This window comes from Sciurus vulgaris, assembly GCF_902686455.1.
Source record: "Sciurus vulgaris genome assembly, chromosome: 4".
Classification (NCBI taxonomy): Eukaryota; Metazoa; Chordata; class Mammalia; order Rodentia; family Sciuridae; genus Sciurus; species Sciurus vulgaris.
The window spans coordinates 62,187,444-62,214,129 of record NC_136464.1 but is presented as its reverse complement, the minus strand read 5'-3'; positions in this window follow the sequence as shown (position 1 = coordinate 62,214,129).

Here is a 26,686-nt window from a genome sequence, read left to right as displayed (position 1 = left end):
CCAGTTAGAATCCAATGTTTTAATCTAAACTGCTATCTATATAGTTCAATACAAAATATATATCCTTATTTTGGATATATCTCCAGTTCCAGATAAGTTTATCTCAGAGTTTATAGGAAATGAGTTCTAATAATCTGACAAGTACCTCCAGGGTTGTACCACCAAATGTACACTCTTCATTTACTTCACTTCTGTTCCTGCACTAGAATAAATGATCTTTTATTTTTCTATTTGCTCTCTCAGTGAATGAATTCAGTGTTCATTCAGTCATCAAAATAAATTTACTAGATTACACCCTTTTAAATTTTACTAGATATGCTCTCATACCTCCATTTGGCATGCATTCTATGTTAGTTCTGTATAATTCTACATTCTTAAAGACTGATTCAATTTCATTTTATTTTATGATATTGGAATTTGAACCCAGGGCCTTTTACATGGCATAGGCACCTTATGGCTAAGCTATGTCTCCAGGTCATTCTTGAAGGTTTAAACTTTCTCTTCCAAAATATCCTGTTTGGGACTCTTTTTTTTGTAATTTAGCTTTTAATGTTTTACAGATGCATTTTGATTCATTGTACACAAATGGGGTACATAATTTCATTTCTATGATTGTACACAATGTAGATTCATACCATTTGTGTAATCATATATGTACATAGGGTAATGATGTCTGCCTCATTCCATCATTTTTCATATCCCCCTCCCTCTCATTTGTTTCTACATGATCTAAAGTTCCCCCATTCTTCTCTCACCGCCCCCATTATATATCATTCTCCACTTATGAGGGAAAACATTCAGCCTTTGGTTTTTTGGGCTTGACTTATTTCACTTAACATGATATTCTTCAATTCCATCTATTTATTTGCAAATGCCATGATATTATTCTTCTTTGTGGCTGATTAGTATTCCATTGTGTATATATACCAGAGTTTTTTATCCATTCATCTGTTGAAGGGCATCTAGGTTAGTTCCACAATCTGGCTATTGTGAACTAAGCTTCTATAAACATTGATGTGGCTGTGTTACTGTAGTTTGCTGATTTTAGGTCCTTTGGGTATAAACGAGGAATGGGATAATTGGGTCAAATGTGGGTCCATTCCAAATTTTCTTAGGATTCTCCATACTGCTTTCCAGAGTGGCTGCACCAATTTGCAACTCCACCAGCAATGTAAAAGTGTGCCTTTTTCCCTATATCCATGCCAACATCTATTATTGTTTGTGTTCTTGATAAAAGTCATTCTAATTGGAGAAAGATAAAATCTTAGTTGTATTAATTTGCATTTCTCTAATTACTAGAGATATTGAACACTTTTTCATATATATATTAATTGCCTATGTGTCTTCTTCTGTAGTGTCTGTCCAGGTCCTTGGCCCATTTATTGATTGGGTTCTTTGTATTTTTGGTGTAAAGTTTTGTAAGTTCTTTATAAATTTTGGAGATAAGTGCGCTATCTGAAGTGCATGTGGAAAAGATTTTCTCCCACTCTGTAGGCTCTCTCTTCACATTCTTGATTGTATCCTTTGGTGAAGTAAAGCTTTTTAGTTTGAGTCCATCCCATTTATTGATTCTTGCTATGATTTCTTGTGCTTTGGGAGTCTTAGACTTCCTGTTTGGGACTTTTTAAGTTCTTATTTTCTGAATGTTAAGTCTGTCTTCATTTTGTAAGCTTTTGCTCTTTTTTATTCTCCTTTCAGAGCAGTCTTTCTCAAGCATAAATCTGATCATATTAGTTCCAAGCTTACATGTCTGTGATTGCTTCACATTACCTGTTAAAAACATATTCCCATTTCTGGCTAGATCAACATGCTTCATTACACCTGGTATGTTGGATTCTCATGGTCACATTTGTAAAATATGTTTGTGTTATCTTCCCTTCTTCAGCTAATGCCTACAAAATCCAACTCAAGCAAGAGTTAGCTAAAAGAGAGTGTATATATATATATATATATATATATATATACATACCTGTGATTCATTCAATAACTTATGACATGAAAATGAAATCATTTACTCATCTTCAATATTAGATACATTTTAAGAGTGAAGGTTTGCATATTTTTGAACATACCGGAGATATAGCGTTGCAACCTCAAAACAGGTACTTAGTAAGTATTTGATTAAAAAAAATTATTGCCCAAGAATGAAGGAAAATTTAGTCTATACCTATTATGCCTATGTGACAAATATACCTATACCTATATGCCCACATAAATATTAAGTGAAAACAAGTGGTGGTTTCATACACAGCATATTTAGTTTATCCCACTTTAAAGATACATAATGTGCAGTTGGAATATCATGTATCCCAATGAAAGATAGTGTACCATCAAATTAAAATCATTGCCCATCCTGCTTATAGGGCAATTAGCCACACATACATCAGTATAGATTATATTGGGTAGTGAGCGGTTGAAAACAGGTTTTTCTCTCATAATTGCTTAACATTTGCAGGAAATATGTCAGTAAAAGTCATATGGGAAGCTAATTATGACTGCCATAGAAAAACAAACCCAAACTTGACAAGGTATTATCTTTAGGTTCTCCCTAATCAGACAGTGGCAGGACAAGCAAGAAGAAATTACTTTCTTTACTGAATATTGTACTTCTTCGTGTCTAGAGTAATCTGAGTCACTCAGAGAGGAAATGACATTTTGTGTCTGCGGTAGGATGCTTCTTATAAATTTGGCTCAAAATCTAATCTGCACAGTTTTCACAGAATTTGAGAGCTGGATGAGACTTTAACAATCAACCAAAGTAGTTTCTCAAACATGTCACCTGGGCTTTACTGACTAAAATTCTGGTTATAAGGCATCTTCTCTGGAGTTTAAATTATCACAGTTGAGTTGGGGACCAGAAATTAGTACCTTGAAACAACCTAAACCAGTGTTTCTTAAATATTAGTATTAATAAAAAGCATCTGGGGTTCTTTTAAACCATGCAAATTGCCAGGAACTTGAGCCCCAGGTCAGAACTCTTAGGATTAGGGTCTGTGGACCTGTGTTTAACAAGCTTCTGGGGTGCTTTTTATTAGGGAAGCCTGGAGAAACACTGGTGAATTTAATCAATTTGATTTATAAGCCAAGTACATTGACAGGTTAGAATAACATAATAAGGGAGTTGAAGAAAATCAGTCATTTTGTGAAGGAAATATTTCGATTCTTATTTAGAGTAAGAAAATCAGGCTCAGAAGGTTCAAGGTCTTGACAGAATAATGAAACTAGGCAATGACAGAGTGAGGATTCTTACTTAGTTTTTTTTTATTTTGTAAGGCTATCCCTTCAAGATGTATCTTCCTATGATGCATTTAATAGGCATATCTTACAAATATGTTGTTACTATTAATTTTGTTAATGTTGAATTGTAATCATTACAATTCTATATCAACCAATGACTTGGTTCTTAAGTAGGAGATAAAAAAGCATAGAGGCAGAGGTAGAAGACTGGAAACTGCTTGGGAATGCTCTCACCATGTGTGGGTGAAAGGGAAGAAGGTAGGTTCTCTCGTATTTCTATTTCTGCCTCCGTGGAAAAGAACATTTCTTCCCAAGGTTGCACCATTCTCCATTCCTCATTCCACACCTATTACCTCCCTTTTCTCAGTTGGAGATGTGACCAGTATAAATGGTCAGAATATGAGAGATTCTTTGAGGTGCTTTCCATAATTGAATTGTATTCCTACTAAGAAAGGAGCTACAGATGTGGAAGCTAGATCTCTTGGATTGTTGCTAATTAGTCAAGTAAATTTGATGATCTCCCCAGAGACCCAGGCATTTTAGTTTAAAGAAAAAGACTAGGAAGCTACCCTTACTGTGGTTGTGTATGCCAGGGCTGCTTGGCTGAGTTGTACATATGACACATATAGGCTTGTCCATGTAGCCTAGAATCCCATGCAAAAGAGTGTATCATAGGGGAATGTTTGGGGATATTTTTTATATCCTGTGATAGGAGGACTATAGCTCCATGAGGCTCCAATTCATATTCCATAGACTTTGTTAAAAAGAAAAAAGGAATTTCTTTAATACACTGAAATCTGCCCTGACTTCCAAATTGGGTGCCAGATTCAGTCTCTGAAACTTCTATTGATTGTAGCCCTCTAGTTATTAAAGCTAACAATAGTTGAACATTGTGTTAAATAAGTGTTCATGTCTCACACAATACTCAAAACACCCTTCAACACAGGATCTCTATGGTTTGATTCTGGACAAATACATATAGAGTCTAAGAATGTTTCCCATTGTAGTATAACAATTAAGTAGCATATATAGTTCTGGAACCCAGTCTGATCTAAACTAGTATCCACCAAAAGGGTAATCTCATATGGTTACATTTATAAAGACTTTTTGGAGGAGTAAAAATGTATCTATAAAAATTAAAATTAAAAAAATTAAAATAAAGATGTACACATTAAATGTTATATATTCTGACTTGGCTATCAAAATTATATCCCTCACATAAAGTAATAGTATTTGCACAGGACACATACACAACCTACTTTATGCTTTAAGTCATCTCTAGTTACTTATAATATGTAATACAATGTAAATGCTATGTAAATAGATTTTTATTGTATTGGTTAGTGAAAAATGACAAGAAAAAAAAGGGTACAGTACAGATGAAATTATTTTTACATTATTTTTGAACCATGGTTGGTTGAATTCATACATGCATAATCCATGGATATAGAGGGCCTAAGATGTGTATATGCACACACATATATTTACACATATATCATGTATTTTACAATGCATATTATATCTACACATAATACATGCATGTATATATAAACAATAAAGTGTCCACCAAAATGGTGATTTCATATGTTTAAATATATATTATTTTTCTTTATACACACACACACACACACACACACACACACACACACACAAATATACCATAGTAGATAGCATATATATGTGTGTGTGTGTATGTGCTATCCATCATACCACATATCCCTATACACACAAATATGCACACATACACATGTGCAATGAAATTTGGGAAAATGAGAAAAAGTATTATTGTTAGCAGATGACTATGAGACCCTAGTCAGAATATTACTAATTAATATATTTGTTTATCCAGGGTTTATATAAACAATAGGTATCAAACAAAAAGGACATTTATTAATTGATTGATACATATTCTTCTTTTTGGTTAGTTTTGCTAGTTTTTATTTATTTATTTATTTTTTTGGTTATTTTAACCTTCATGAAGACAAATTTATCCACGTAATGACTTTAACCAAATAGAATTTCTAGTAGATATGCAGAAAGTAGATGTACCCAGCATTGCTTTCTACATTCCTCCCAAATAAATTCAGTATATTTTCTGAATGAGAGTGCATTCATTATGTTTTTGCTTGAGTTAGTATGTATTCTCCAAATTTTTTCAAGTGATTTTCACAGGGTTTCTAGCCCCTACTATAATCACATAGGCATGGTAGTTGTGTCTTTATATAAAGTAGCACTGAGTTTTCTTTTTTCTTTTCTTTTCTTTTCTTTATTTTTGTACCAGGGATTGAACCCAGGGCACTTAATCACTGAGCCACATCCCCAGCCCCCTTTTTTATTTTTTATTTTGAGACAGGGTCTCACTAAGTTGCTCAGGGCCTCACTAAATTTGCTGAGTCTGGCTTTGAACTTATGATCCTCCTGCCTAGCCTTCCTAGCCACTGTAATTACAATTGTGCATCACCACACCTGGTAGCAGTGAGTTTTCTAAGGAAGAATCAACAAACTATTGTTCAACAATTTGAATACAAAATCATCCATGATATAGATGTAGTAGTACTTTCTTATAATAGATTATGAATTAGGCAGCATATATTCTAAACATGTGATATTAAACTTATAATACTGTCTTTTTGAAGTTCTATTTTTCATTTATATGTTTATTCGACCTCTTCACAAAACCAGCATTTTAAAAGTCCAAGCATGTTGGGGTCTCTGGAAAATTTTTTTCTTTTTTTTTTTGTGATCAACAAGAACTTTTAATAAGGTAAAGGATGGATTAAAAATTTGCATAATACATATTACAGCTAAATAGACATTCAACCAATACAATTCAATGACAGTCCTTCCACATGTACTTCTTTGTGTGTGTGTGTGTGTGTGTGTGTGTGTGTGTGTATACCATATACATTTCTGGAAAATTTCTGTCAAGGCATAGGGGCTTATTTTGTTACAAAAGTACATATTTAGTTCACTTAGCATAATGTGCTCCAGTTCCATCCATTTACTGGCATATGCTGTAATTCCAATGTTGTTTAGGGCTGAGTAAAACTTCATTGTACTATCTATTATATTTTCTCAATCCACTCATCTAAGAATGAGTATCTGAACTGGTACCATAACTTGGTTCTTCTGAATTGCAGTGTTATACACATCAATGCAGCTATGTCACTATGGTATGCTGATTTGTTTCTATTTTCAGGAACTATTCTGTCTAATGACCTCCTTAATTATTCCAAATTCACATTGATTGAAATGTATTTCCCAGAGTACTTCAATATTCAAAATGAAGTACTTCAGAAGGAGCTTTGTAATCTTGCAGTCTGAAGAAGCCATATATATCTAGCATTCTCAAGAGAGATTCTGAGAACAACTCATCTTCTTAAAAGTTGCTGTATATTTTTTTAAAACTTACTGACAAATTAGTCTAGTGATTTCAAAGTTGTTTTACTTAGAATAACCTTAATATATGAAGAATGTTCCCTGTAACACATAAGACAGGATAGGTAGTACTTATTTCCTAGCAAAGCATTTTTGTCTTCTTTATGTCTTCTGATTCCCATTAGTTAAATTTTACAGAGATATTATTCTGTATACTGATGACTATTTTATGTGCATTTTCCCTATCAGTTTTTTCTATTTTAACTCTAAAATACCTTACATTATAAAAAACTGAGTATAACTTAAATAATATATGATTAATATTCTTATTATTCTCCTTAATTTGGTAGGAACTCCCCAAAAATCATGTGGGATTTTCTTTTGTATCCCCAAGTTTTATTATCCTCTCTTCTAGTGTGTGGCAGTTTTCTTTGAAAAAATAAAAGTCAGTATTTGAAATCTTCCCGAAAGAACAACTGGTAACTCTAATCTCCATTTCAGGAAACATTTCCCAATGACAAACTACTATTTTGAAGTGAATTTTTAAAAAGTCATTTTGTTCCTTCTGTTGAATTGCTCATATTTAGAAAATCAATACTGACTTATGATTTTCTAACAGGCAAGACTGAGTTTTCTGGTGCTTAAATGTGGAGATATTTCTTACTTGGGCTCACATATAGAAAGCAATATCAGTGGAAGAAATTTGTAGCAGAAAAATTTGGACTATCTAAAAACTGCATATAGTACATGTAAATGCATGCATACACGATCTTCTACTGGAAGTTAATATAAACGTCTTTTTCTAAAATTTAGAAATCTTTTCAAAATTTTTGTTATGTGTACTGTTGCTACAAAATTCTGTGTGCGTTTGTGTGATTGGTACCGTTATTACTTAAATATTTCAAGCATGCATTTAAACAAGAAAATACTATTTTGATACAGCAGAAGAACTAAAGATATTTTTCATTTTCTCTGTATATAGTCTTTGCCAATTAGATGCATTTATGAAGCATTTAATTTAGAAATCATTTTATTTGATAGAAATAGTGTGATGCACCATCATATATTAGACCTGGACTGGAGAGAATTCTTAAGACTGCAGTTAGGACATATACAACAAAAGACCGTGGGATATTTTGCACTAAGAAATGTCAAATTCAATATCTTTATTTTAAAGAAAAAAATTCCAAACCTCAGAAAGGTGAAGAGAATTGTCCACTTGTATTCAAGTTTAGACAGTTATAAAGGCTTAAGCTGGGTTTCAGAGAAAGACTGGATTTAATGACTTGGTTTAAAAAAAAAAAAAGAATGTTTCAGAGACAGGGAAGTCTGTGGGTAAATGGCAATGTGTTGAATATTTTTTCTGGTTCTAGTGGAGATAACTGTAGGTAAAGGTTGAAGGAAGGAGGAGACTCTGAATATAAATGAAAGAATTTGCATAATGACAGAGCACACAAAAACATTATAAATTGATGCAGTGTGGGCTAATATCATTTTGGTACCTCCCTCTCTTGTGGTCTAGAAAGCATTGACTTCAAACACTGTTTCAACAACCCCCACAGTTCCATCAGCATAGGGAAGTCCAGAGTCCACACTAATATTTCTGCACAGTTCTTGGAGGATGAACTGAAAGAAATTATACTGGACTTTGAATTCCAGACTCCCTTTGAATTATTTGGGCTGTGGTTTTCTTGCCTTTCTCAGTGTATTGTCTCTGAATTATTGTTTTCTCAATTTCTACATTGCCAAAGACATATAAATGTACTCTGAGAACATTAATCCCTTGCACCCCAAGTCTCTATTTCCAAATGAATTCATTTTTCACCATTTCTTTAAGAACAAAATTTCTCACATGAACATCAATTTAGATATTATTTCCTCAAAAGGAATCAGACTTTCTGTATCTTGTGATTTTCCCTAAATAACATACATGGAAGTGTTGTTTTTCAGGATATATCAAATGACTTCATTTAAAAAGTTTTGCAAATTACTTTATCTTATGTATGTTTATTTACTGGAAGTCTACTTTTGGGCAAGATCTTTTCTATGTGCTGATAGGTATGAATCCAAGAGCATCTTTGTGTTTATTCTTTAACTAATTTATCTTTAGGTTAAATTTTTAGCAGTATGGTGCTTGTTCAAAGAGATCATTATATATTTTGACAGCATTGTCAAAATGCCTCCCAGAAAATTAGTGCTAATTTTTTATCACACCAAATGTGTATGGATACAAATTTACATACTTCATTGATGGAATAGATACCATTTCATATATTAGGTGAAAGATAGCATTCAATTATTTTTCTGTATACTATTTGTTGTTATTCATTGCTTGTTTCTTATTTTGATTATATTTTCTAATTCACAGTATCAGTTTTCTGTGAATTAGAAATATTACTCACTTTTGGCATAGCTTTAAAGAATGTTTTGTTCTCTAGGTCTTACATTTAAGTCTTCAATCCATTTTTAGTTATATGCTATAATCATTATTTATTATTTAACCAACTTGATTTCTCTTGAGATAACAGTGCTAGTGTACATTTTAATATTATATATTCTTTGTTATATTTAGTTATTCTTGCACATATGTGATATTTTGTGAATTTTATCAATTATTTTTTAATATAAATGTATTTATGATAGGTACCTTTTGGATTGAATTATTTCTTATTATAGAGACAACTTTTTGTGTAATTTGGTATTTTATACAAATTAAAACAAATATAATAGTATTATTGTTACTCTTTCCAGAATTTTTAGTGTTTGGAAAATCTGATTTTAGTATTTTCTTCTTTATTTTTTCTCAGTCACCTCTTTTATCAACATCTATTATAGAAAACAGATGCATTTTTGTCCCTTTTCATTTTATTTCTTTGCAGATATCTACTACTGTCTTTCTTAAATAAGGCAAGAATAATTAATATTGTTTATTGGAACAACATTATATCAGATGTAAATTCCAATCCATAAATGATAACTGTGAGGTGACAGGTATGTTAATTATCTTGATTGTGGTAATCATTTCACAGTTTACATATATCAAAACATTACCTTGCATACAGCAAATATATACAGTTCTTTGTCAACTATGCCTCAATGAAACTGGAATTGTTTTAAGAAATGAAAAATGATTGGTTACTCTATTTATAACGTTAAATCATATACTTATATCTGTTGCTTTGTTTATCCACCTTCATTCATATGTGTTGAAATCGTGGCTTTCTTACCCAGTGTCCATTCTACCTTATCCATTTCCTCGCACCTTCTGCCTTGCTGACAGATCTCTGTTTTGCACGACGCCATACCCTTACTCCACCAGAAATGTGAACCTGAGAGTGCTCTGTCAGAATTAAGGCATTGAACCTTCTTCATCTGTCTATGCTGATAAGCAAATGCCATTCCTTCTGATGGAAGTTATTAGTCCAACACAGAGTAGGAAAGCTGTCACCCAGATCTCAGTAGAAGGAAGGATTAATATTCACAGTTGTAGGTCTTGACTCTAGTGTCAAATGTGAGAGATGAAAAGAGAACATGACTTGGATAGCTCCTAGGTGCTTTCTTACAATAATAGACAGAAGTAGATCTAAAACTGACAGTGCTGAAGATCACAGAACACAGAGAGACCAAAAGAATCTGGATCTTTGAGGACATTACTAAGGTGCTGATTATACAAGATTTGGAGTCTTCACTAACTCTGGAGTTGTAGGTATGTGAGACAACAGCATCATCATTTAAGCCAAATCAGATGGGACTTTGTGAAATTTGACACTCCTATATTAAAATTAAACTATATATGTATTAGTTTTGCCTCCCAATTTATATTGCATTTTTAATTTTACATTATTGAGATTTTAAGCTTCGTATTTCACCATTATAGTTCTTACTTTTCATAGTTAAGTAGACATAGTTTTTCTTCTACATGAACTTGATGATTACTGCGGAATTCTCCTTTTCACTTAACTGATGGAATTCCTTCTAAGTGCAATGATTTTTGTTTTATTTATTTATTTATTCATTTATATTTAGTTTCGGTACAAGGAATCAAACCCAGGAATGCTTAACCACTGAGCACATCCCCAGCCCTTCTTGTTTTTTATTTTAAGACAGGTTCTTGCTAAGTTGCTTAGGGCCTTGCCAAGTTGCTGAGGCTGGCTTTGAACTTTCAATCCTCCTCCCTCAGCCTCCATAGCCGTTGAGATTATATGTGCTTCACCATGTCCAGACTATTTCATTGTTTAGCATGAAAAAGGATTATAGTTACTGTGCTTCTGAGAATTTGTCACACTTTTATATCATCAGAAACACCCCTGGGCTTCAGAGTGTTCCTCAAATATAGCAACATGCCTGAAGAAGAGTGTATTTAATTTGAATTCTTATCTTCTTTTCAACATTCCAGTAGGAACTTCCATTTTCTAAGAGAAGGTGAAAATGTGCATTCCAATTCAACTGGTGCCACCATTAAGAGATAACAGGGTAGAGAGGGGTTGTTCACTAGGGACTCTCAACTGGACCTCTCTTTCTGCGTCCTGTTTGCCTAAGTTATTTTATCATTGGTTTTCTGTGTGGCTATATCTCTATTTCTCATTGATGATAATGAGCTCTGGGCACTAATGGTCCTTCTGTTTTTTATCTCCTGCTTTTTTCTAAGCAGGGAATTCCCAGTATGTCAAAGACTAGCTGTCACATTCAGGACACTCAGACTGTGCTGCTGACCTGCTTTCCCAGGGGCAATTTCTTCCAATTCATGTCAAACATTCAAACATGAGTCTTAGACACTGACACTCTCTGATGCTCAAGGAGTTTATTCTGTCAGCACTCTTAGGAGACAGATAGCAGGAGCAGGCTAGTTGCATGGGTCAGACATGGTCAAATGACCATCTGACTCAAGGGTCTCTGTTGGGAGACCATGCTCAGCTTTGGAGAGTCCACCTCCTTTCTTATATCATTATTCAGTCTAGATAAGTTATCAAGTGTTCCTTTCATAAAGGGAATTTAAGCTATTGTTGTCAAGTTAAGTTTTAAAGTTCATGAAAGCTGTCTCTGTGCTGAGATAACTGTGTCTTCTGAGTTACTATGGCTTTTATGTCCTATGGTTGTCGTAGAGAACTTGTAATGCCCAGGGCCAAGCTATTATACTGCTAAGAGACACAGGGTAGGCCTTCTCCATGTTTGAGCAGACTTTATGACTACAGTCAACCTTATAGTCATGATCTCTCTCTTACAGTGCTATACTCTGTGGCATACGTTGATCCTGGAAGATCAATAATTGGAGAACTGCCAGAGTGTAAATATATAATCCATTGTTAGTAAAATTACAAGAAATGGATTGTCTGTAGGAGGATGAGGAGGACTAGCAACATGAAGAATAATTCATGTTCCCATGGGGAGTAAGAGGAGATCTGACTATTGGTAGGGATCTGGAGAGCATCCATCCAGGTGAGTGGGTGGGCCACATCTGTTTTGAAGAATATCTGGAGGAGCTCATGAGGCTTGCTGGGGACCTCCATCTGTATAGCTTCCAGCAGATTTTTTTCTGTCCTTGCTGGAATGGTCAAGCACTAGGGATTCAATTGTTTACAGAGGGGCTTCTTCTTAAGTTGAAATTCCAGTGTGCTCTCCTAGGCCAGCTCATTTCATGATTCTTCAAGAAAGAATCAGTTGATTTTTCAGTATTTGTTTACTCTACATTTTAGTGTTCTTGTGGAAAATGTGTGCAGGGCTGTGCACAGCAGTAAGAAATTGTACCTTATCAAGCTATATGTATCTCAGAAAACTATTCAATTCACTTATTTATTAATGAATTACCTTTTACTACTCATTCTTTTTAAACCCTTTTAAATACTTTATTACATGAAGATATAAAAAAAAAAAATGCTTGGAAGAGCTCCTTTTTATCCTTCATCTAGTTGTTAACCTTTCCAAGCCACTTGAGGGTAAGTTTCAGATGTAATGCTCTTTACCCTTCACACTTCAATAGGTGCTTTCCCAAAACAAGGACACTCTCTTATAGATGTACAGTGCAATCTCAACCTCAGAATAATAGTATTGGTTCAATTGAATGCATTTAATCTCAAAATCCTTTGAAATTGCACTGATGCCCTTGTATGTTATAAATCCCACTCACAATCACCTGTTGCAATTAGTTGTCTTGTAGCTTTAGTTACTTTCAGTCTGCAACAATCTTTACTTTATTATCCTTGATATTTCTGAAGAATACAGGTCAGTTATTAGACTTCCTCTCAATTTGAATTTGTCTGATGTTTTCTTATCATATAGTCTTATGCATCTCTCTATATACATATATATATATGTTCTTGTATATACACAGGTTTATATTCATATATATATTCTTATGGATATATGTGTATATATACTCTATATATCAACTTTGAACATATACAGATACATAAGAATCTATGCTATATTCAACTCTATATGTTATTTCAGGAATTAACATAAAGCTGATTTGCTCTATTACTGGTTTTCATTGATGCAAAAGTTGCCAGTTAATTAGATGATATTGCAATAGTGGGCTACTTCACCTTTTGAATATAACTGAGGCTTATTTTTTTTCCTTTTTAAAATTTATTATTTTAATTAAAAATCATAAATTTACATAGGGCAATGTTGTTTGATACATTCTGTTATTTTTGTCCCTTCCCCCCTCCCCTCCCACCCCTCTTTTCCCTCTATACAGTCCTTCCTTCCTCCATTCTTACCACCCTCCTTATCCCTAACCCTAAACCTAACCCTAACCCTAACGCTAATCCCTCCCACCCCCCATTATATATCCTCACCCACTTATCAGCGAGATCATTAGTCCTTTAGTTTTTTGAGATTGGCTTATCTCACATAGCATGATATTCTCCGATTTCACCCATTTGTCTGCAAATGCCATAATTTTATCATTCTTCATAGCGGAGTAATATTCCATTGTATATAGATGCTACAGTTTCTTTATCCATTCATCAACTGAAGGGCATCTAGGTTGGTTCCACAATCTGGCTATGGTGAATTGAGCAGCTATGAACATTGATGTGGCTGTATCTCTGTAATAAGCTGATTTTAAGGCCTTTGGGTATAGGCCAAGGAGTGGGATAGCTGGGTCAAATGGTGGTTCCATTCCAAGCTTTCTGAGGAATGTCCATACTGCTTTCCAGAGTGGCTGCACCAATTTGTAACCCCACCAGCAATGCATGAGTGTACCTTTTACTCCATATCCTCTCCAACACCTATTGTTGCTGTGTTCTTGACAATCACCATTCTAATTGGGGTGAGATGGAATCTTAGGGTAGTTTTGATTTGCATTTCTCTTATTACTAGAGATGTTGAACATTTTTTCATATATCTGTTGATTGCTTGTAGATCTTCTGTGAACTGTCTGTTCATTTCCTTAGCCCATTTGTTGATTGGATTATTTGTATTCTTGGTGTAGAGTTTTTTGAGTTCTTTATACATTCTGGAAAATAGTGCTCTATCTGAAGTATGAGTAGCAAAGATATTCTCCCACTCTGTAGGCTTTCTCTTCACATTACTGATAGTTTCCTTTGCTGAGAGAAAGCTTTTTAGTTTGAATCTATCCCAGTTGTTGATTCTTGCTTTTATTTCTTGGGCTATGGGAGTCCTTTAAAGGAAGTCTGATCCTAAGCCAACAAGTTGAAGGTTTGGACCTACTTTTTCTTCTATAAGATGCAGGGTCTCTGGTCTGATTCCGAGGTCCTTGATCCATTTTGAGTTGAGTTTTGTGCAGGGTGAGAGATAGGGTTTTAATTTCATTCTGTTGCATATGGTTTTCCAGTGTTCCCAGCACCATTTGTTGAAGAGGCTATCTTTTCTCTATTGCATATTTTTGGCCCCTTTGTCTAGTATGAGAAAATTGTATTTATTTGGGTTTGTGTCCATGTCCTCTATTCTGTACTATTGATCTACCTGTCTATAGTGGTACCAATACCATGCCGTTTTTGTTAATATTGCTTTGTAATAGAGTTGAAGATCTGGTATTGCAATACCCCCTGCTTCGCTCTTTCTACTGAGGATTGCTTTAACTATTCTGGGTTTCTTATTCTTCCAGATGAATTTCATAATTGCTTGCTCTATTTCTGTAAGGTACATCATTGGGATTTTAATTGGAATTGCATTGAATCTGTATAGCACCTTTGGTAGTATGACCGTTTTGACAATATTAATTCTGCCTATCGAAGAACATAGGAGATCTTTCCATCTTCTAAGGTTTTCATTAATTTCTTTCTTTAGTGTTCTGTGGTTCTCATTGTAGAGGTCTTTCACCTCTTTTGTGAGATTGATTCCCAAGTATTTTATTTTTTTCGAGGCTATTGTGAATGGGGTAGTTTTCCTAATTTCTCCTTCTGAAGATTCATCACTTATGTATAAAAATGCATTGGATTTATGAGCATTGATCTTGTAATCTGCTACTTTACTGAATTCACTTATGAGTTCTAAGAGTTTTCTGGTGGAATTTCCAGGTTCCTCTAAATATATAATCTTGTCATCAGCGAACAGGGATAGTTTGAGTTCCTCTTTCCCAATTCGTATCCATTTAATTTCTTTGGTTTGTCTCATTGCTCTGGCTAGAGTCTCAAGAACGGTGTTGAATAGAAGTGGTGAAAGAGGGGATTCCTGCCTTGTTCCAGTTTTTAGGGGGAATGCTTTCAGTTTTTCACCATTTAGAATGATATTGGCCATGGGCTTAGCATAGGTGGCCTTTACAATGTTAAGGAATGTTCCCACTATCCCTATTTTTTCTAGGGTTTGAGCATGAAGGGATGCTGTATTTTATCGAATGCTTTTTCTGCATCTATTGAAATAATCATTTGATTCTTAACTTTTAGTCTGTTGATATGGTGAATGATATTTATTGATTTCTGGATGTTGAACCAACCTTGCATCCTGGGATAAAACCCACTTGAACGTGGTGCACTATCTATTTAATATATTTTTGTATGTGATTTGCTAAAATTTTGTTGAGAATTTTTGCATTGATGTTCATTAAGGATATTGGTGTGAAATTTTCTTTCCTCAATGTGTCTCTGTCTGGTTTGGGTATCAGGGTGATATTGGCTTCATAGAATGAGTTTGGGAGGGTTCACTTCTCTTCTATTTCATGGAATACTTTGAGGAGTATTGGAATGAACTCTTCTTTAAAGGTTTTGTAGAACTCAGCTGAGAACCCATCTGGTCCTGGACTTTTCTTTGTTGGTAGGCTTTTGATGACCTCTTATATTTCATTGCTTGAAATTGATTTATTTAAATTGTGTATGGCCTCCTCGTTCAGTTTAGGTAATTCATATGTCTCTAGACACTTGTTGATGTCTTCGAGGTTTTCTGTTTTGTTGGAGTATAGATTTTTAAAATAGCTTCTAATTATGTTTTGTATTTCACTCATGTATGTTGTGATGTTTCCTTGTTCATTCCAAATTTTAGTAATTTGATTTTTCTCCCTCTTTCTCTTTGTTAGTGTGGCTAAGGGTTTATCAATTTTGTTTATTTTTTCAAAGAAGCAACTATTTATTTTGTTAATTTTTCCAATTGTTTCTTTTGTTTCAATTTCATAGATTTCAGCTCTGATTTTAACTATTTCCTTTCTTCTACTACTTTTGGTGTTGGTCTGCTCTTCTTTTTCTAGGCCTTTGAGCTGTAGTGTTATGTCATTTATTTGTTGATTTCTACTTCTTTTGTTGAATGCGCCCCATGAAATAAATCTTCCTCTAAGTACTGCTTTCATAGTGTCCCAGAGATTTTGATAGGATGTGTCTTTGTTCTCGTTTACTTCTAATAATTTTTTAATTTCCCTCCTGATGTCTTCTATTATCCATTCATCATATAATAGTGTATTATTTAATCTCCAGGTATTGGAGAAGTTTCTGTTTTTTATTCCGTCATTTATTTCTAATTTCAATTCATTATGATCTGATAGAGTACAAGGTAGTATATCTTCTTGTATTTGCTAACAGTAGCTTTGTGGCATAAAACATGGTCTATTTTAGAGAAGGATCCATGTGCTGCTGAGAAGAAAGTGTATTCATTCTTTGTTGGATGGTATATTCTATATAAGTTGTTTATATCTAAATTGCTGATTGTGTTATTGAGATCTATGGTTTCCTTATTCAATTTTTGTTTGGACGATCTATTAGCGGTGAGAGAGGTGTGTTAAAATCACCTAGTATTATTGTGTTGTGTTCTATTTGATTTCTGGAATAGAGAAGGATTTGTTTGACGTACATGGATGAGCCAATGTTCAGGGCATAGATATTTAAGATTGTTATGTCTTGCTGATATATGCTTCCCTTAAGCAGTATGTAATGTCCTTCTTTATTCCTTCTGACTAGTTTTGGCTTGAAGTCCACATTATCTGAAATGAGGATGAATAATCCAGCTTTTTTGCTGTGTCGGTGTGCATGGTATATTTTCTCTCATCCTATCACCTTTAGTCTCTGGGTATCTCTTTCCATGAGATGCATTTCTTGCAGGCAGTATATTGTTAGATTTTTCTTTTTAATCCAATCTGCCAGTCTATGTCTTTTGATCGATGAGTTCAGGCCATTAATATTCAGGGTTATTATCGTGATATGACTTGTATTCCCAGTCACTTGACTCATTTTTGTTTTTTGACATGATTTGGTTTCTCCTTTATTTGGCTATTCCTATAGGCTAGTTCCTCCAGTTGCTGATTTGCATCGTTGCTTTCCATCTCTTCCTCATGGAATATTTTGCTGACAATGTTCTGTAATGCCGGCTTTCTTTTTGTAAATTCCTTTAGCTTTTGTTTATCATGGAAGGATCTTACTTCATTGTCAAATATGAAAGTAAGTTTTGCTGGGTATAAGATTCTTGGTTGGCATCCATGTTCTTTCAGGGCTTGGTAAATGTTGTTCCAGACCCTTCTAGCTTTTAGGGTCTGGATTGAAAAATCTGCTGATAGTCTTATTGGTTTCCTCCTGAATGTAATTTGATTCTTTTTTCTCGCAGCCTTTAAAATTCTGTCTTTATTTTGTATGTTAGTTATTTACATAATAATGTGCCTTGGTGTGGGTCTGTTGTAATTTTGTATATTTGGATTCCTATAAGCCTCTTGTACTTGGTTTTCCATTTCATTCTTCAGGTTTGGGAAATTTTCTGATATTATTTCATTGAATAGATTGTTCATTCCTTTGGTTTGTTTCTCTAAGCCTTCCTCAATCCCAATCATTCTTAAATTTGGCCTTTTCATGATATCCCATTCTTATAGATTCTGTTCATGATTTCTTACCATCTTTTCTATTTGGTCAACATTGTTTTCAAGATTAAATATTTTGTCTTCAATATCTGAGGTTCTGTCTGCCAGGTGTTCTATCCTATTGATTATGCTTTCTATGGAGTTTTTAACTTGGTTTATTGTTTCCTTCATTTCAAGGATTTCTGTTTGTTTTTTTTTTTCAATATCTCCAACTCTTTATTGAAATGATCTCTTGCTTCCCGTATTTGCTCTTTTAACTGTCATTGGTGTGATCATTTAATGCCTGCATTTGCTCTTTCATCTCTTTCTTCAATGCCTGCATTTGCTTTTTCATCTCTTCGTTTGCTTCCCTGATTGTTTTAATTATATACATTGTGAACTCCCTTCTTACATTTCTTCTGCTGTGCTGTCATTGGGTTTTATTGATATAGTATCTAGGTTTGTTTGGGACATTTTCTTCCCTTGTTTTCTCATATTGGTCAGATATCAGTGGGACTCTGTGCTATTGCAGATTTCCTCTATTGGCTTATAGTGTCCCTGTAGATTTCAAGTGTATCACCTCTCAGCCTTCAGTAGCCTGAAGTCTTGGAGTAACTTGATAGTGCAGTACTTCCGAAGAAAGCTGTCCCTATCCCACTACTGGTTCCAGGGCTTGGAGCTGGCTTTGTGTGGAAACGCTCTCACTGGGGCCCTGCTCCAAGTAGCTGGCCGTGTGGGAGGAGCTCACCGCCGGAGTTTCCAGGGCTGCCTGGGGAAGACTCTAGCTGCCCTGCCCTACTCTAATAAGCCGCCGAATCTGGGCCTGCCAGAGCTTCTCCAGGTGGGGGAGACTCACCCCATGGCTCTATTTTAGTCCGAGTCTCTCAATGCCTCCCCTTCTTGAATCCTGGGTTCTGGAGTGACTGGAGATGCAGTCACCCTCTAGTCCACCATCTTGGATCTCCCCATTGAAATAGCCTGTGGCCGGAGGGGTCAGTTCCACCTGGAGAGGTCTCTGGCTGCCTTGCTCTGGTCCCAGAGGCTGCTTGCGGGCCGGAGGTCACCGCTGGCTTGGGGACTTGTGGCTGGCTCTGTGTAGAAATGCTCTCACTGGGCGGTCTGCTTGGGGATGTCCCTGGCTGCCCTGTCCTGGTCTCTGAAGTAACCTGTGGGCCCGGAGCTCGCTGCATTCTGGCTCAGGGACTTGGAGCTGGTTCTGTGCAGAAAGGTTCTCACTGGGGGCCCTGCTCTGAGAAGCTGGAGAATCTCTGAGGCTTATTTTTTAAAAGAGACTTGTTTTTCTTTTCCTTTTCTCCCTCTCCCCCTCCCTTATCTGGGAGTGGTGAACAAGATTACCTTGAGTTATCTGTGGTCCACAGGAGGAAGATATCTGCCAGAGGTCTAGGAAGTGAATGTCTCCCAGATGAAAGTGAATCCTAATACACTTTCAGGGTACCCTGCACCCCATGTCAGGGGACACCTGGAATCAGCCTTGAATGACTCCTTTGAAATCTCCCTTTTCCGGCTGATGGGCAAAATCACAGCCCCTGGGACAGGAGCCCCCTGTGCTTCTCCTTTGCTAGCAAAGCAATAAAACTTCTTTTTCCTTTTTTCTCAAAACTGTGTCCTCATTATTGAGTTGACATTGGGGACAAGGACTTTTGGTTATAGTATTGCCCAGTTATTACAGTTTGCAATGTTAGCCACAATTAGTCTGTTGCAATTTTAATAAATACTTAATAATATATTAGTGAGTATTAATTAATGAGCATATTTAGGGACATATTCCATGACTATGAAAGAATGAATATCCATTCTTCATCAAACTTTTACCCACAAATTTTAGCATTTATTCATAATTCTGGCCTGAGTCTATTACTATAATTATCAAGTTATGATTTTATTTTATTTTTAATTTTTTCTTTTTAGTTTCACATGACAGTAGAATGTATTTTGACATATCATACATACAAGGAATATATAACTTCCCATTTTTGTGGTTGTACATGATATGGAGTTACACTGGTCATATATTCATATGTGAGTATAGTAATATGTCTGACTCATTCTACTCTCTTTCCTATTCCCATCCCCCTACTCCCTGTCAAATCTGGTTTACCTCCAGCCCACTGTGAGTCAGCATCTGCATATCAGAGAGAACATTTGGCTCCTGGTTTTTTGGGATTGGCTTATTTTACTTAGTAGGATGATCTCTAGTCCCAGTGATAATTTTATTTAAAAATTTTCAGCTTTATAGAGGTATAATTGACAGATAGGAATTATGCATCTTCAAGGTATATATCTTAACCTTTTGATATATGTCTACCTTAGTCACTTCTATGAAATGATTTCATCAGTCAGGATAATTATCATATTCTTCATCTCATTACCATTTCCTTTTTCTTGCTATTTAGTTTTTACTGGTCTTAGTTGTTAGGTATCGTAGAAGGATATAACTGTGACTTGGCTCTATTCTGCCATGTCAAGTAACAATGTGAGGATTTTGTAGAGAGATCATAATGCTTTGTTGAAATGACTGTTCTAACTCTGGGGGAAAGAGAAAGGTGTGTATAATATGTTCGGGCATGCCAAAGGGTATGCAGTCAGTTCTGGTAGAAATGCTGTTCATTTTCTCCAAGAAACACGCGTGAAGAATCCATTGAAATGGCAGAGGAAATAGTAATTGTTCATATGTTATCTAGGTTTTACTTCTTTTTAAAGTTTTTCTAGAAAGACAAAAACCTTTAGTGTATTACATATCCTTTTTATATGTTAGAGTTTTCAGAATTATGTGCATAATTAATCGTATACCTTTAATGCCACAGTAAATTTGAAATAGAAACAACATAACCAAATACCATGTATAAAGTATCTAGACTGTTTAGAGGAACACAACCATAGAAACTAAATTTTGAGTGTGTAATGGTTTTTAGTTACAGTGCTTAGCAATTGGCTAATATTATATCTTGAAGTCTTCACAAAACTTCTGTAACTTAGGTATTAATGTTTCTATTGCTACTATGCAGACCAAGGCCAAGAAGGTTAGGACCTTGTCTAAGGTGAGCCAAAACAGTTTAATGGAGGAATTATATTTTAACAGTACTATCACATGATCGATTCCAAACAAATAAAAATCAAGAGCTGGGGTGTAAAGAAGCATATAAAAATAGTTTTGTCAATAAAATAATAAAGATCCTTTTTCCCATTTCCCCAGTCTGAGTAATGTGTTTGCCTCAGGTAGAAAGTAGGCTCTGAAATCCAAAAGTTCACCTGGGAAACTGGGAGTGGCCCATGGGACTTTAGGAAGAAGGATTGCATATGACTGGGTGAAGCTGAAAAGATTTTTGTCCCCATCAGTAAAACCAAGTGTATGTTTTTCTCAGGGACCAGCTCAGGGGAGAGCTGACAATTTTCTGACACTGATGAAATTTTGTGTTGATCTGGGAGGAGATAGAAATCAGCTTATGCAATGGTATTCTGGGAAAATTGAAAGTTGAATGGAAACATGAGTACAATCCAAAGACTTGCATGGAGGATCCTGAAGGAATGAAGCATTTGCGTTTGGGTGAAGCTGATGCGTTATGCAGCTCAGGCTTTGGCTTCACTCTGCATTCTACACTCACAGCATTTAATATTTAGGTTAATTCTTTTAGGCTCATTAAATTTCTCAATATAATTTTATGTAATTTTTCAGCAAATCAGATATTTAAAAGAATACCAATTTATAAGTAGTATGTTGAAAATATACCACAGGTTATTAATTCATAAAAGTAATTACCTGGACAAATTCATGTAAATGAATGTATTCAGTTGAGCATTATGTAACTATTAGTAAAAACTACTTAATTTTTGCCTCTACAAATGCCGAGTCTCTACTTGAAATATGTGAACTGTAAATTTATTTTCAAGTCTTTCTCCTTATAGTATGTTCATCGTTTGCTGGCTTCCTGCATTGCTTACACTTCCAGAAAAGTTTATACTTTTAGAATAAATATTGCATTAACCATGTTCCTTGTTTCTATATATTTTATTCTTTAATATCTGCACTTCATGTATTTATTAAACACTTCTTGCTTTGGACAACCTGATGACATGCCTGAGTCACCTGGCCTTGGCTTCTTTCCACTTCATCACCTCCTCTCCCCTCAGATGGAATTCTCCTTTTGCAGATGTCTTTTCCAAATATAAATCAGCCAATCCAGAGCCTACACATCAACCACTTCCTTTATAGGGTTTTCCTAGCTCCATTCTTCACCTCTCCATGTGCCCCAGAGCCAGGTGTCAGACCACCAGAGACAACTGCTATGCCATGGGGTCAGTTAAAATTATCCAAAGTAGCCAGTTCTAAACCTGTCTACCTTGCCCCTCATTTCTTCCTGCAGAAACCACAATTCAGGCTCTTGCCCACAGTTCTCCACAATCCCTGTGCCTCCAAACAAACTCGATGCTTTCTCATCTTCCCTCTGCACCCTGTCCATGTGTCTCCTACACTGAGGTGGTGGGCTACCTTTTTCTGTATCTTCGAGTAACAGTCTTGTTGAAAGCAAGTTTATTTTTCTTTCTTTCTTTTTACTTTTTTTGTTATTGGGATTGAACCCAAGGGTGAACCCACTAAGCCACATCCCAGGTCCTTTTTTTATGTTTTATTTTGAGACAGGGTCTTGCTAAGCTTCTTAGAACCTTGCTAAGTTGCTGAGGCTGGCTTTGAACTTGTGATCCTCCTGCCTTTGCTTCCCAAGTCACTGGCTTACAGGCGTGGCCACCTTGCATGACTGATAGCAGTGTTTCTTGGTCTATTGTCCTTATTATATCTCAAATTTTCTAATTCATGGTTGCTAAATGCTATTAACTGCATTTTCTTTTAGATTGTTATTCATTTTAAAATGTATTTCTCCATTCTCTGCCTCATCTACATCTTCTCTAATACATTTTGTTGGAAAGTATAGTGTGTCAAGTTCCATTTTTGGGAATAACTCACATTTTTTAATTGAAAGCATAAGATAGCTGTAAGCTTACATGAGGAATAATACACAGAGATCCTATGTACCCATTATTCTATTTCTGCTCCCTCAAAGTGTCATTTAAAAAAACTAGAGTATAAAATCACAAATAGCTTGTTGACACAGCCACAATCCCCTGGTCTTATTTTCTTTTTGTAAAAATATATTATTGATCATGATCCTAGATAAAAGCAGATATCCCAATGTGAAAAATATAGAACTTCCTGCAAGTTCCAGGAAGCAGCCATATCATATCATCTCATCTCTTTTCACCACCATTTTTTTTTGCAACAAATCAGAAATATTTGTGTTTAATAGTTTTTATGTTAAGTATCGTGATCAATATGTATTTCTGCAACTATAGCAAATTCTCATTGTTACTATATAACATTATTGTTTTGTGTTTACAAGAGAAAGAACTTTGAAGAATTTTAATATTAGAATATTTGATTTATTCTCTGTATTATAAATTCCTCACATTTCTGAAAATTCAACATAATATAAAAATCAGTTTTGGAACATTGTTTCAACAATAAAATTGTGATTTAAGACATTTATAAAAGTCTTTATATTTTCTAAGCACCATCCAGAGTTTCATATATAGCAACTCATTGACTTCCAACCAGACCCTACATGAGTTTGTTTGTGTTATGCTTCATACATTGCTGGTGAGTAAATTGAAGCAGAGAGATTCAGAGTCATTTCCAAGGTCCTTCTATTATAGCAAGTAATATCCACACACAGTCTAGATTCATTGTTTTTTAACAGTTATTCTAAACTTTCTTTCCTATTATAAATAAGATTTTCACATTGTTTATCCTGGGATGGCTACTCTTCTGTATTTATATTGATTTGTCTTGCTAGCAATCCTACATGATGTGTTTTTATATTATTGTTAGCATCTTTATTAATGGGGAAAGTGAAGCACAGAGAAGTTACATAATGGCTAATGTTACACATCTGGCAAATGGTATAGCAAGAAGTTGGACACAGATATTCATTTTCAGATTTTCCACATTTTACCACTCATTCTAATTAGTATTGGGATATTAAACAGAGTATTCAAGCAGGCATGACTTCGGTATGAAAAATCTTTACTGATAGATTGACTTATAATTCATATCACATTCATTAGTGAATAAGAAAATTTGAGCAATGCACTTCTTTTGTTTAGCTTTAATCTAAAGTAAATTTTGCAATGGAAAGTTATTTCCATCTAGTTTATTACAATTCTTAATGATTATAGAATACTCTTCTGTTATAATTTGCACATACGTACTCTTGGCATGTCTAGGTTTAATTGACCAAGTTCAAGATTCCTCATTCCACAAAATATTGATTAGAAGACACACTGGGACTGGGTTTGTGGCTCAGAGGTAGAGCATTTGCCTAGTATGTATGAGGCACTGGATTCAATTCTCAGCCCCACATATAAACAAAGAAACACACAGTCTATTGGCAACTAAAAAAGTATTTTAAAAAAGAGAAGCCTCACACCTAGCACAGAAAACTAAGATACACAACTTTTTTGATCAGTACAATTTGTTATATGGCCATTGACAATTAATCTACTAGGATTAAATGGTGAACGTGTAAGTTAACTACTAGGTAAATAACCAAAATCTCCAAAACTGTATGGTTTAAATTAGTGCAATCCTTGAAGCTTCAGGAACGCGTGTTGTGTTCCTGTGCAATATTAGATTGATTCTAAACTTGTTACTGGTCTAACTCTACCCCATTTGCCTGGAATTGCAGGAGAACAGAGAGAAGCAAATGATATTACTGCTCCTACTCAAATTATTCTCAGACCTTGACATGAAAAACTAAATTTTCTTTTCTTTGAGATTTTGTTTTCAATATCATAACTGTTATTGTTTGGATCTGAGATGTCTTCCAAAAACTCATGTGCTTGGATTCCCAGGCAGTGGTGGGATTTTGGGGAGGTGATTGGATCATAAGGGCTCTGACTGCATCCATGAATTAATCCATTGAAGGATTCAAAATATAATGACTGTTAGGAGGTGGTGGAAACTTAGAAGGTAGAGCTAGTTGGAGGAAGCGGATCCCTTGTCCCTTTCCTTCACACTCTACTCCTTGTGAGCCCCTGTGCAGTGAGAAGCTCTGCTTCACCACTGGCTCTCTGCCATATGTCCTGCCTTAGCACAGGCCTGGAAACGGCACAGTCAAATGACTGTGGATGGAAGCCTCTGAAACCATGAACCAAAATAGGTTCTTTCTTCTGTTGTTTATCTCAGATATTTTGCCACAGTGATGGAAAACTAACAGTACCCTTATGCTTTGCTTCTTTTCCTTTTGGTCTAATAACTCACTTTACAGTTGGCCTATTTGATCTCACAGATTTAGGAAAACAGAAAGAACTCTTATGTTAGTAAAAGTTTTTCTCTTTAGGGCTTGATGTGAGATATAGCAGTATAAATAAAACTGCCAGTTTGAAGGCTGGTTAGTATTGATTTATGAATATTATGTATTGAAAGTGAGGATATTTTGGCTCTATATGAAACTAAAAGGATAGCACACACTAATAATACTTCTCACATATGTTTTAATTGCCCTTTTTATTCTATGATGAATGACAAATAAAAAGCTGTCCTAATGATTTGTTTTCTTATAGGTGTCAGAGTATTCACTTTCAAATGTTCCACGAGTAGAAATTAAATACATATGATTTTGGTGAGCTAAAGATAAATGTATATATTTTGGTATTCTGATATAACTCTGCTAAAAGACAAGATTAAAGGTTTCTTTGTTTGATACTAGCTTTGAACAAAATTGGTTATTAGCATTGTTTGATGTAAAGGAAATAGTATCTTTAAGAGAAGCAAATGAAGTCTGGGAGCTGACATTATTTGTTCTTCAAAGTAAATAAGCATCCTGGAAATATTCTTTTCCTAGAAAGATGTAAAATCAGAAGGATCTAGTTGTTAGGCGATTCCTTCCTCTGAATCCATCTATCATCTCATTGTCATTACCTGGGTTTATTATTTGTGTTTTTGCCTTATTTTGGTACTAATAGAAAAAAAAATCTGTAAAACTTACACATCAAAAAGTAGACTTGATTATAATATGCCTTGTGGAAATTATTTCTCATCTAACATCTCCCTACAAATCTGGCTAGTGTTTAATTTAGCACTTCATAGTAATTTAATTGAAAGAGTTTCTTAGATACATTGTTTGTGCAAAGATTTTATATTACATCTAAGTTGCAACTTTTTACAGTTAAATTCTGATTTATGTGCTTTACTTATTCCAATAAAATTATTTTTAATTAGATGCTCAGAGTAATAAATATGGTATACTCATTTTCATTCAAGTTAAGAAAAATTTTAAAAAGTACTAACTACTCAGAAATTTCCTAACTGCTGCACTAGACTTCTATATGCTAGGCATATGTTTTCAAGTTAATGAACTCCTACCTATTAGCTGAATTTTTTTCATGGGTAAGATATTTTGTGTAGAACTAAAAATGCCATTAAGCCACTTAGTGCTTTAAATGAAGTCATCTTAAATGGATGCCTTTGAAAATATTAAAACAATTTCTCTGCTTTTTTAAAAGCTTGGGTGGGGAAGCACAATTGAGTTGAGTTGTTCCAGTCATTTTAAAAATCATTGAACATGGATCATCTTGGCAGACAGGGCAGTTTGAACTGATGCAAAATAAATCCCTCTTCCTTGAAGACAAGATGTATGGTAAGTAGGAGAGAAATTCTTTGTCCTAGATAAAAAGGAAAGCTATATCTACCATTGAAAGTGTGCTCTCCATTTAGTTCCTTTCAAAAGGGATAAATGAATTTCAATAGCCCAAAGTATTGAATACTTTTGGAGAAGACTGCAGAGATCA